The sequence below is a fragment of the Spinacia oleracea genome, chromosome 2 (assembly GCF_020520425.1).
Source record: "Spinacia oleracea cultivar Varoflay chromosome 2, BTI_SOV_V1, whole genome shotgun sequence".
Lineage (NCBI taxonomy): Eukaryota > Viridiplantae > Streptophyta > Magnoliopsida > Caryophyllales > Amaranthaceae > Spinacia > Spinacia oleracea.
The window spans coordinates 91,583,275-91,596,546 of NC_079488.1; positions in this window are offsets into that span (position 1 = coordinate 91,583,275).

Consider the following 13,272-nt stretch of genomic DNA (forward strand, 5'->3'; position numbering starts at 1 on the left):
CTCATATTTTCGGGCCAAGGCCCCATGTTTTATGGACAGCGGTCCATCGTGGAAGACGTTCCACCATGTCATACTTGCCACGGCTAGCATGTGCACCCTAAAGTTATAAATGAATTAAATAAAGGGCTTTATAAATTGTTTTACATTATTCTATTCTCCCTGTGTTATTAAATAAAATGAATTGAAATGAATTTACGTTGCTAGAATAGTTCGTTACTGAGTCTTCGGCTCACCGTTTTTGTTTTCTGTTTTAGGTACCGCTGGGAACGATGGGAACGAGTAGTGGCGAGGATTTCACTTTAATAATTAATATTCACCTAGTTCATGCTTAAGGATTTAATAGTTTATTCAAAGACTTTTAATAAATTACATACTTTTATTTTAGTAATATAAATGATTATTATATAAATTTTGGGATTTAATAGCTTATGATTGATGGTTGTCTTGTAATTCCCAAGAGGGAATTACGGCAGGTAATGTCCCGACCAAATTAGGTTAATTCCGCTACTAATTATGCATTAATAATTGAACTAGAGGCCGGGGTGTTACAGTTTGGTATTCAGAGCCAAGGTTCTAGACCACAAGTGCTAAACCTTACGGGTTTTGCATGTAATAGAATTCATTAGGCTTTAAGCAAAGAGTTTTAAAGAATAAGTTGAAAAAGGAGTACTCTTACAATTTTGTTAAGCTAAAATGAATATGAGTGTGAGTGTAGGAACGGGATGAACGGGTTTATTTTCTATGATTTATTTGCTTTAATTTGTTGAGACATGTTATGTTGAATGTTGTCTGTTGTCTGTCGAGGCTATGAATGATGTCACCAAGGGCTCGCAACGAGCAATTCGTTCACAATGATTATACCATATCGATGCAATTATGAGTGTTTTCTTTCCTAGTGATTGTGAATTAGAAATTGTCCATGTTAGAGAAATTTGAGTTTTATTATCCTTTGACCTATCTAGATTTGATGTAATTTTGGGAATAAATTGGTTGACTAAATATAAAGCTAACATCAATTGTTTGGGGCATAGTGTGACCAAAATGGAAAATGAGGTTAGGATTTCGTCCCAAAAGTTAGTGAAGAAAACCAATGATTCAAAATGTCTCTACTTTGAAAACCCCTTGTGACCGATGGTGAGTTTTTTTGGTTATTCTTGTAGTGTTGTCGATCATCCATCACCGATACAACTATCGTTTGTGAATAGGCAAACGTTTTCCAGAAAAGAAACCTAGTATGCCTCCACCAAGAGAATTAAACTTTAGCATTAAGTAATTACAAGGTCCACCCCTATTCCTAAAGAATGACACCAACTAAGTTGCAAAGAATTGAAGAAACAATTAGATGATTTACTTGGATAATGGCGTATTCAACTGAGTGCATCACTTCTGGGAGCCCTGTCATATTTGTGAGGAGAAATGATGAAACGTTGAGGTTATGCATAGATTATAAAGAGTTGGACAAGAATAAATATCCTTTATTCCGCATTGATGATTTGTTTGACTAACTTCGAGGTGTAAAAGTGTTTTCAAAGATAGATTTGAGGTCCGGAACCATCGACTTTATAATAAACTTGAGGATATTCCAAGGACAACCTTTAGAACCAATCATAGTTACCATAAGTTTGCTGCAATACCTTTTGGGTTAACTAATGCATCAACTTTATCTATGGATTTAATAAACCGTATTTTCAAAGCATACCTTGATAAGTTTGCAGTTGTTTCCATTGATGATATTTTGGTATATTCTAAGAGTATTGAGGAACACGAGGAGCATTTGAGAAAAGTGTTAGATACATTGATTGAAAACCAGTTGTACGCCAAGTTGTCAAAATATGAATCTTGATTAAGGAAATGTCATTTTGGGTCAGAGTATGTCAGATAAAGGTGTATCTATTGATCTTGTGGAAACAAAAGCAATTGTGGAATGACCTAGACCAACCAATGTCCCTGAAGTATAAAGTTTTATTGGGTTTAGGTGGATATTATCAAAGGCCGAGACTTTTTTTTTCTAAGATTGCCTTACCTATGACCCGACTAGTTAGAAAGAATATCAAATTTATGGGGATTAATGATTGTGAATCTGCAATTCGAGAACTTAAGAGACGTATCACCATTGCCTATCTCCTTGCCTTCCATCTGGAATCGAGAGATTTGTTGTTTATAGTAATACTTCTAAACATGGAATAGGATGTGTCAAAATGGAAAAGGAAAGTCGTAGATGATGCTTCTCGCCGACTCAAAGCCCTTGAATAGAATTACCTTACTTATGATCTCGGTATATAATACCCTACTAGAAAAGCTAATGTTATTGTAGATGCTTTGAGTCGAAGTCTACCTTTTTCTGAGCCAACCAAGATTATATGTAAGACATGAAATCCGTGTTCATTAAGAATAAAGGAGATGTTTAAGTGCGTTAGTAACGAGACCAACTGTGAATTATAAAGGATTTGCGATATGAACAAATTAATGATCGTTGTGGAAGTCATGACCATTAGATTCGAGATTATTTTGAGCTATCACCATCAGCTACACGTACTAAAAGATCGTCTATTGACAACGACCATAGAACCAATGACATTGTTAGCATACCTCAGAAACCCATGTCTGAAGTAGATTCTATGACAAAACCACATGAAAAAGGCAGAAATGATACCAATGGTCCCTGAAATTCTCTTTTTCTAATTATTCTGTAATTTCCCATGATATTCGTTGATATTCCTTCATTTATTATTTGTCATTTATGTTCAGATTTTGTACCAAATAGGTTGATAGGTGTGGGTTATTGAGTACTAGGTAACCTGAAGAAGTCCAGGCATATTGGAATGATGTGATGTGAGGATGATAGGTTAACAAATATGAGAAAGATTGACAATTAATCGTTAAAAAAAAGAGGGTAGATTTCGACAATGACTAAGAGACAAAAGATCGAAGTTGGAAGTATCAGATAGTTATGGAAAAGAAATTTTACTTGCCTAAGTGTCCAAATATTTTTTTTGAAAAGAAAACATGATATAGACCTATTATAAGAGAGCAAGATTTTAGATTTCATTGAGATGAGTGAATTTGAGGAAATTATTTTAAGGATGGTAACATGAAAGTGTTACCTTGGGAACCCCAATCTTATGTGCAATACGATGATGTATGAGTATTATTGAGGATCAGGATAAACTATTATGCGTCATGGAATTGGTGCAAAAGTACTTTTGAAGGTTTGTTCGAGATATGAATATATTAAAAGTTGTAACCAATCACCATAAAGTTAGCTGGAACCATTTTGGGATTTTCAATTATAGGTGAGATCTTGATGAATCACAATTAAGACCCGTGCTTTGATACATTTAGTAAACCTACCTATGGACAGTTTGAGAATTATGGAGGACCCTAAAGAACAAATTTGAGGAAAATACAGGAGTTCATGAAGTTTTGAAATGTGTCAAGTTGGCAAGAAAGTAGCTTCGAAGGCTATGAAATGGCAATCTAGAGTGAACGACCTAAGCTAATCTATGATAAAGTATCTACCGTGTATTTTGAGTATATATAGAAATCTCAACCAGGCTATGTCAAGAATCGAGTCACGTAATTTGAACTGAGCCCTCCATTGTTGAAAGAATTTGACTTAGGAGAGAAAATGTTGAATACCATTGTTTTGAAGTGAAATCAAAGAAAACGCATGCTGAAGGACTAAAAGATGATTGATATGCCTCTATCGAGGAAGCTAAGAAAGTTATCAAGAATTAATATGTCCGTAAGGTTAATGATATCAATGAATGTTAGAAATTTGAAAAGAATTAAGAATGATTGAGGATTGCAATGGAATTCAGATTAGGAAATCAACAAATGACATATCTATAGGACCAGGTAGGCTGAACTAAGTTTTATGGGAGCTAGATTGTTACTGATACAGGCACGCTTGATTGCTTAGCATCCTCCGAAAATCCGAGGTTTGTCGACTTAAAATATAAAGGATAGGTAACAAAGTCATATGTTTCACGATGTATTCTAGTCACATGATTGGACGCAAACCCCTGCAACGAACGTAGTCAACAAGTTATTTAACGTAGAAGAAAAGATCGAATTTCGAAAGCAAAACGAATCAGGTAATGAAAGTCAACGACAAGATTCCTGCAACGGAGGAGCTCAATAACAAATGAAAGCGAAACATCTTCAAATAGCCGCCTTAACTATGTTTTCTGTAATGCATCAATCATGCGTATGCGTGAGATCAAATGAGTGATTATGACATGTATGTTTTCAATGAATGACGAACAGAACGATCAAGTATGAATTTTATGATTTCTAGAATCGGCAAGTTCGACTGAGCTCCAGTTTCGAGGACGAAACTTTTCCTAAGGGGGTAAGGATGTAATACCCCGAAATTTTTAAACTCGATTTATTAAAATCAAAAATATTTATTATCTTGATTTCGTTTTAAATAATTACGAATAATCGAATTTCGTTATTTTAAACGTTTTTACGATTTATTTTAAACGATAAATTCATAAACGAAAATTTATTTATTTTTCGTTAAAGATATTTAATAAAGAATTATTTTAACTAAACATTTCTATTTTTAGTAGTTTCCAAAAATAGAAACAAATTTCAGATATTTTGGTCAAACCTTGTGAAATTACTAAAAAGCCCTTAGAAGAGCCAAAATCTCATCTCTCTTTCCTTGCTCTCCACCTACAAATGGAGTCAAGGAATTTTCCTCCTTCTCCTTTTCCCTAAAATCAGTCCCCATTCAATTGCAAAGCCCAAATTGTCTTCCTTTTCTTCAATTACAAAAACCAGTTTCCATTTCTGAAATGCAACATCAAAAAAAAAATCAAAACCAAAACCAAAAATCAATTTCACTGCCCTTTTGTTTCAGGTGATTCGAACCACCACCGAGGCAACCACCTCAACCACCACTGCTCCACTGTCTACCTCCGTCCGCCGCCACTCGACCACCGCACACCCACCGTACCTCCTTCTCCCTCTCCTTCTCTCACGCAACCCCTGCTCTCCCCTACCCCCTCTTTCTTCGCCTCACCGCACCACCCACGCAACACCACCACTTCCGACAACCCTCACCATTCCGTGAACCAATCTCCGCCCAACCACCACCGTCTAACCGCCCTGCCTCCGCCCAAAACCAACCGAAAAACGCCTCCTCGAACTTCCCCTGTCTCCTTGTTTCGCACCTCCCTCTCTCTCCTTTTGACCGTCGTGCCACCGCACGACCATCGCCCTCAATGTCGCCCTTCCGGCGCTGCGCCGCCCAGCCTGCTGCCTTCCTCCCTCCTCTTTCCTCCGCCTCGTCCATTTCCTCTTCCCCTCCCCTGTTTCGTGCGCTGCTTCCAGAGAACCAAAACCAATTTTTGGTTTTTGGTTCTTGGTTTCATTTCCCTTAAAACACAATTAAATTGGGCCATACTAATTGGGCTTTTGGGTAAGAAACTAACTTGTTAATTTCAGATTTTCTAATTTATTTAGTTTTCATGTTTTAATAAATTTTTATGATAAAATTATTTTCTAATAAAATCGTTATTATTTTCAGGTTTAATTATTAAATATCAATTTTTTTTCTAATTACTACTTAACAAATTAGAATTTAAATAATATTTTCACAAAAACCGATTTATGAAATATAAATAATTATTTCGATTATTGATATTTAAATTATGAAATTATATTTTTACTAAAAATTCGTTATTTACAAATTCGTTAGTTATAAATTTAAGATTTTATAAAATGTTGATTTTAAATTATTTATCGATTTAGTACTAATTCAATGATTTAATATTTTTGAAAGAAATTGGACTCGGAGCTCAGGACGAACGAACCAAGGAAAATAAAACCCTTAGCAAATCGCAGAAGTGAGGTAACGGCTATTGCTAGTACCCGCAATTCCCTTATAAATGCGTTTATGAAATTACAATGTTATGATTTATTTATGAATTGAATATTTTAACATGTTTTATGAATTGCGGGAAATGAAATGTGATTTGATTGCATTATTTATTATAATATGATTGATTGAAATTCTTATCAAACGATCTTTATAAGAAACCATGAATGAAATGATGTTTATGCAATGCCATGAAAGAATTGATATATTTTTTATCCCATGATCTAAATGATGTTTTATCATGATCTCATGATCTAAAGGATTTATGTTACTTCAACTGAAGTAAAAAGGCTAAAATGTAAAATTAAACGAAACATGATAAATGAAAGCGAAATACCTAGTCCGTTTGGCAGTATATGTTCACATGTTACGATTCTCTGTCATGCATGTACCCATGGGGCATCCGCCCACTGAGCCAAGGCTCTCATGTTTTCGGGCCAAGGCCCCATGTTTTATGGACAGCGGTCCATCGTGGAAGACGTTCCACCATGTCATACTTGCCACGGCTAGCATGTGCACCCTAAAGTTATAAATGAATTAAATAAAGGACTTTATAAATTGTTTTACATTATTCTATTCTCCCTGTGTTATTAAATAAAATGAATTGAAATGAATTTACGTTGCTAGAATAGTTCGTTACTGAGTCTTTGGCTCACCGTTTTTGTTTTCTGTTTTAGGTAACGCTGGGAACGATGGGAACGAGTAGTGGCGAGGATTTCACTTTAATAATTAATATTCACCTAGTTCATGCTTAAGGATTTAATAGTTTATTCAAAGACTTTTAATAAATTACATACTTTTATTTTAGTAATATAAATGATTATTATATAAATTTTGGGATTTAATAGCTTATGATTGATGGTTGCCTTGTAATTCCCAAGAGGGAATTACGGCAGGTAATGTCCCGACCAAATTAGGTTAATTCCGCTGCTAATTATGCATTAATAATTGAACTAGAGGTCGGGGTGTTACACCTATATTACTAGTCAATTGGGTGTAAACTCACAGGAAATCCAATTACACTTGATTGAATAAAAAGAATCGTCACACCCACGAGGGACGAGGTCACGCATTAGCCTCGTGCTTTTTCGACCCCCTCACACCGTGACAATCCGAATCCATTTAATCTGAACTGAAGCGATCCGAAATCCGTTTATGACCTGATCCGTTTGAATCCGAATTCGTTCCAACCCGAGGAAAATCCGTATAATCCGATTCGTTTGTAATCCATAACCCGTTTAATCCGAACCGTTTCAACCCGTAACCCGTTTAATCCGAACCAATTTCGATCCGACCCCGTTTAACCCAAACCGTTCACGACCCATAAGAGAACATTAATTATGTTGCACTACCAATTAAGCATATGACTATTAGTTATACGGTGTACTTGTACTTCATTCTCCCTTTATATACTATCCTTAAATGAAACTTGAAATTGATGTAGATATAAGGCGTAAAGAACTTTCAGGAACGGATGTAGTATTAAACTAAGTTATATACTATATACTCAATAACTTATATTACTGATCTTAAATTCTTATTACTTTTAAAAGTTCGTCCCCTAATTAAGTCATCGATATTATAAATATATAATTTGGAACCAAATGGACACGACTCGGATTCCAACCCGCTACCGAATAAACCGAACCGATATGATACCGAATCTGATTTAACCCGGCTAAATCCGTTTCAATCCGACCAGTGTTAGTCTGTTACCCGATTAATCCGATCCGATATGAATCCGACCCGATATAAATCCGAACCCGTTATAGTCCGACTAAACCCGTTAACAATCCTTCATGTTCCAATCCGATCAGATCCGACCCAACCCGACTACAATCCGACCCTTTTACAACCCGATCCGATATGAACCCGTACATAAAAAATCTGGCCCGATCCGATCCACTAAGTTTTCAATCTGATCCGATCCAACCCGTTGGCCAAATTAATCCGTTCCAATCCGATCCGTTTTAACTCGAAATCGAAGAGTCCGACCTAAATCCGATCGTTGATCCGATTTGACAACCCTACATGGGGTGGACATAAGTGTCGGGTTGGGTTTGTGACTTGTAAATTATTGACTACGTATACAAACTACTTCTGCTTGTACAAAATTATGGAGTACTACGTAATACGTAGTACAAGTTCTTTGTTTCAATAATATGGCATCATGAGCAAAACAAAATAGATCTTAATTGTACCTTTACCAAGTATATCAGTAGAGCTGTGACCCGAATGGTTGAACCCGCTGGGTTAACCGGATCGTTAAAAATCCGAACCGTTAATAACTCGTGAGCTGGAACCCGAAATCTGATCCGATGCGATAATATTCAACCCGCAATCTGAACCGTCTCAAAAATATTAACCCGATTAAAGTCTGATACCCGATAACAAATTTTCACTCGGAAATCCGAACCGTTTCTACACGAACCGAATGGACCCGAAAACCGTTAATGACCCGATTTGTTTCAATGCGAACCGTTTCAACCCGGAAAAAACCCCTTTACAACCCGAACTGTTTCAACCCGGACTGTTTACATCTCGGACAATTTCAACCCGAACCGTTTACAACCCAAACTGTTTCAACCTGGACCGTTTAAAACCCGAACTGTTTCAACCTGCTGGACCGTTTATTACCCGAACTGTTTCAACCTGCTGGACCGTTTATTACCCGAACTGTTTCAACTCGAACCGTTTACAACCTTTAACTTGTTTATTAGAGTAATCAAATGTAGAATGTTATATTCGTTAACTATTTGAGAATGTTATAAAACTTACGAATTTGTATTATTTTATTAGTCTTGCAATCTTTTATTGGTTCATATTCAACTGATTAATTGATTACTAAATTAAATTGATCAAATCAATACGTTATAATCTTATTGTAAGTTATAACCAAAGAACTAATCGAAAAACTATGTTGTTTTAACTAATCAATTTAATTCATTAACAATTGAACTTGTTTGTTTCGTTTCGTTGTTGAACATGTTAGTCTCGTTGTTGTTTAAACCAATACGAATATATGATAAACTTGTATTTACAAACTTTACAAATTCATTACTACGTATGTATTAGTTCATCATTATCTATTATTAATTACTACGTTATTAGTTGTAAATTCATCAATAAATATTTCATGAATGCGAAGTGATAAATTCTATTAGGCGTTAGTTCACCGTTATCTATGATAAAAATAAGTACTCACTAACTCTAATGGTCTTAAAATTTTAACACTTTTAAAGTTTAGTTACCGCACTTGTCTCTTAATTAAGACATCCTTATAATAACATAAATGTATTGAAAATTGTGATTTTAGTAATAACCTGATATTGTATATAATTTGTATCCGAATTGACCTGACCAGCCATGAACCCGACCCGATATGAACCCGGTTCGATATGAAATGAACCTGTTATAACCCAGTTAAACACGTTTACAACCCGAAGTGCTCCAACCCCAACCGACCTGGCCCGACACGACTATAATCCGGCCCGACATGGCCCGACCTGATTATAACCCGACCCAATATACCCCGACTAAGCCCGGTTACAACCTGACCCAATATGACCCGACCCAATTATACCCCGACCCGATATGTATCCGAGTCGATACTAACCCGAACCGACATGAACCCGATTCGATGTGAACCCTGTCAACCAACCCAAACCGAACCGAATCGTTAATTTTTCAACCAGACACAATCTGACCTGATAACCAAATAAACCCGTTTTAATTCGAACCGATAAACCCGACTCGAACTAAGTATATGTAATCGGTTATACTGTGAATAGGTTATATTATATTATTACTCTCTTTACTATAATCTGTATTTATGGTACTATCTAATCGCCTCCTTTCATCTTCTTATTGTTATCGATATATTACCCGGAAAATGAAGGGTGGTCGGGAAATCAACACGACGACAGATGTGGAATAAAACTAACAACACCAAAACTTTTAAAATGGGTGAGACGGAACGAGACACATGTATATTTCTTATTTTTGGGTTCTACTACGAGAAGTTCCCATCGCTTTTGGCGAGTGGAAATATCCCGCGGGAGTTTGCATGAATACCTCGATGGACATCATCCCTCTCATTTGAGGTTTTTTCCATTCTCAGGCTCAAACCCGAGACCTTGGTTGAGGACTGTTTAACCACTCATGCCAACCTCAATAGCATTAGCTAGACATATATAGGTCCATGCATATATAATGAACTTATTATGTACACTATAATATTATAATGCACCTAACGTCCACTTAAATATTTCAATCACTCTATTATGGGAAATTTTATGAGTGCTTTGACGTGAATGGGTTTATTTTCCCTAAAAAAAATGTATTCCATTCACGCCAAAACACACTTAAAATTACCTTATAAGTAGCAAAATACTCTAAATAATCCAATCAAATAACAAGTGATTATCCCAATATGCAAATCATAATTGAGTTCACTATGAGCGTTGTGGAAGGAGCATACGCTATAAAATGAGTTGGGCTTGATATTTGCATATTGTCGATCTATACATTGATAAAATGATAATATTCTGCATCTGCTGATGGGATTCAAAGCTAATCTAGCTCATTAAATGGACCGTGCGCGTGCTAAGTCTTGATTAATAATATCGCAAATTTTTGGCTATACCCGGGTACAGCCAAAGCTGGCTGTACCCCCATCCAAAACGATGTCGTTTTGTGTTGTTTAAAATGAACATTAATATACTGGTACAAAAATGAACATTTACTATTTCGAAAATGAACATTTATTTATTTATTTATTTGGAATGAACATTTACTATTTTGGAAATGAACATTTATTTATTTATTTGGAAATACACTACAAAAATGAGCATTTACTATTTCGGAAATGAACATTTATTTATTTATTTGGAATGAACATTTACTATTTTGGATATGAACATTTATGTATTTATTTGGAAATAAACAATATAGGCGCTTGTAAAAACATAAAAGACCAATGAAGTGAACAATTTCATTATGAACATTAACCATATATTTATTGTGAACAAACAAATAAACAAGAAAGAACAAAGAATTCAACAAAAAAGAACAAACAATATAAAAAAGAACATAAAATTCCAGAAAAAAGAACAACCAAAACAACAATTATGAACAATTTTATGATGAATTTTAAAGCCAACATGAAAGAACAAACAATACAACAAGAAAGAACAAATACTGGTACAAAAATGAACATTTACTATTTCGAAAATGAACGTTTATTTATTTATTTGGAATGAACATTTACTATTTTGGAAATGAACATTTATTTATTTATTTGGAAATACACTACAAAAATGAGCATTTACTATTTCGGAAATGAACATTTACTATTTCGGAAAAGAATATTTATTTATTTATTTGGAATGAACATTTACTATTTTGGAAATGAACATTTATTTATTTATTTGGAAATAAACAATATAGGCGCTTGTAAAAACATAAAAGACCAATGAAGTGAACAATTTCATTATGAACATTAACCATATATTTATTGTGAACAAACAAATAATTCAACAAAAAAGAACAAACAATATAAAAAAGAACATAAAATTTCAGAAAAAAGAACAAACAATACAACAATTATGAACAATTTTAATTTATGATGAATTTTAAAGCCAACATGAAAGAACAAACAATACAACAAGAAAGAAAAAACAATAAAGCAAATAATTATTATGAACAAACAAATAAACAAGAAAGAACAAATAATTCAACAAAAAAGAACAAACAATATAAAAAAGAACATAAAATTCCAGAAAAAAGAACAAACAATACAACAATTATGAACAATTTTATGATGAATTTTAAAGCCAGCATGAAAGAACAAACAATACAACAATAAGTTTGATGAATGAATTTAAAAAACAACAAGAAATAACAAACAGTACAACAAGAAAGAACAAACAATACAAAAAGAAAGAATAAAAGATTAATGAAGAATTTAATTATGAACATTAACCATATGATTATTATAAACAAACAAATAAACAAGAAAGAACAAAAAATATAAAAAAGAACATAAAATTCCAGAAAAAATAACAAAAAATACAACAATTATGAAAATTTGATGATGAATTTAAAAAACAACATGAAAGAACAAACAGTACAACAAGAAAGAACAAACAATATGAGCGCGTCGTTTTTGGGGCAGAGCTGGCTGTACCCGGGTACAGCAGTCAGCAATTATAATAATATATAGCTATATTACCAACCTAATACTAACAAACCAAGCCCATCCTCCACTAGGCCCAATAACACATGCCATCTCATATTCAATATATGAGGGACATGAGTATATTTAAAAACAACCAAAACATCATTTCTCTTCCATGTGGGAGAATACTCCTACACACACAAGTTGAAGACTAATATCTAATACGATGTTATTGAAATCTCAATAGTTTATGGGGACGTTTGATTAGTACAAAGAAATGTTTTTCAATGTTATTATACTAGTGATAATATATTAATATATAATTACGGTTTATAGAAATATGAAAATGAAGTATTAATTAGGAATGATAAAGCTAATCATGACATGTAAGAGTGAGACAAAGAAAGCTAACAAACAATTAGAAATCAACACTCACAAGTCACAAGTCACAACATGCATATACATACACCAATAGTTCACGGCACAGCAACTACACAGGGGATTACGTACCATGATATATGAAATGCAATTAAGGTGGATGATAAACCATTGGGACGTCCATATATATGCATGAGTGATGAGTAAAGTGCCACCCTACATGACTTTGATCGATCATGCATGGATTCATGGATGAGGTAGAAGCCAAGAGCAACATGATTTGCACGACAAATCGAGAATATGGATCATTCTCCTATTGTAGAAGACTAATAGTTGCCTACTAGCCTGCGAAGTATGGAGTACTCCCTCCGTCCCTAATTGTTTGCCTCATGTTTCAAAATATACTTTATTAAGAGTTAGGTGGATGGAATTGACAAGAGACAAAAATAGTGAGACTAAATGTAACTTATGTGAGAGTAAAATTAGTTGTTGTCCCATGAACATTTTTGGTACTAGAGCAACTTTTTAAGGGACGACTCAAAATAGAATGGGGCAAACAAAATGGGACAGATCGAGGGAGTACTTATTTAGGAAACACCCCCTCCGTCTCTTAATACTCTCTCCAGTTTGACCGACACATAATTTTAGTTAATTTATTTAACTTAGTAATTTATTAGGTGGTACTCTTTCCTCAAAAAAAATATTAGGTGGTACTCTCTTTGTTTCTTTTTGTTCTTTACGTTTTCCTTTTTGGGTGTTTCAAAATGTTCTTTATATTTTCTTTTATATTATCACATAAATGCTTTAATATTCTATCAAAATTTGT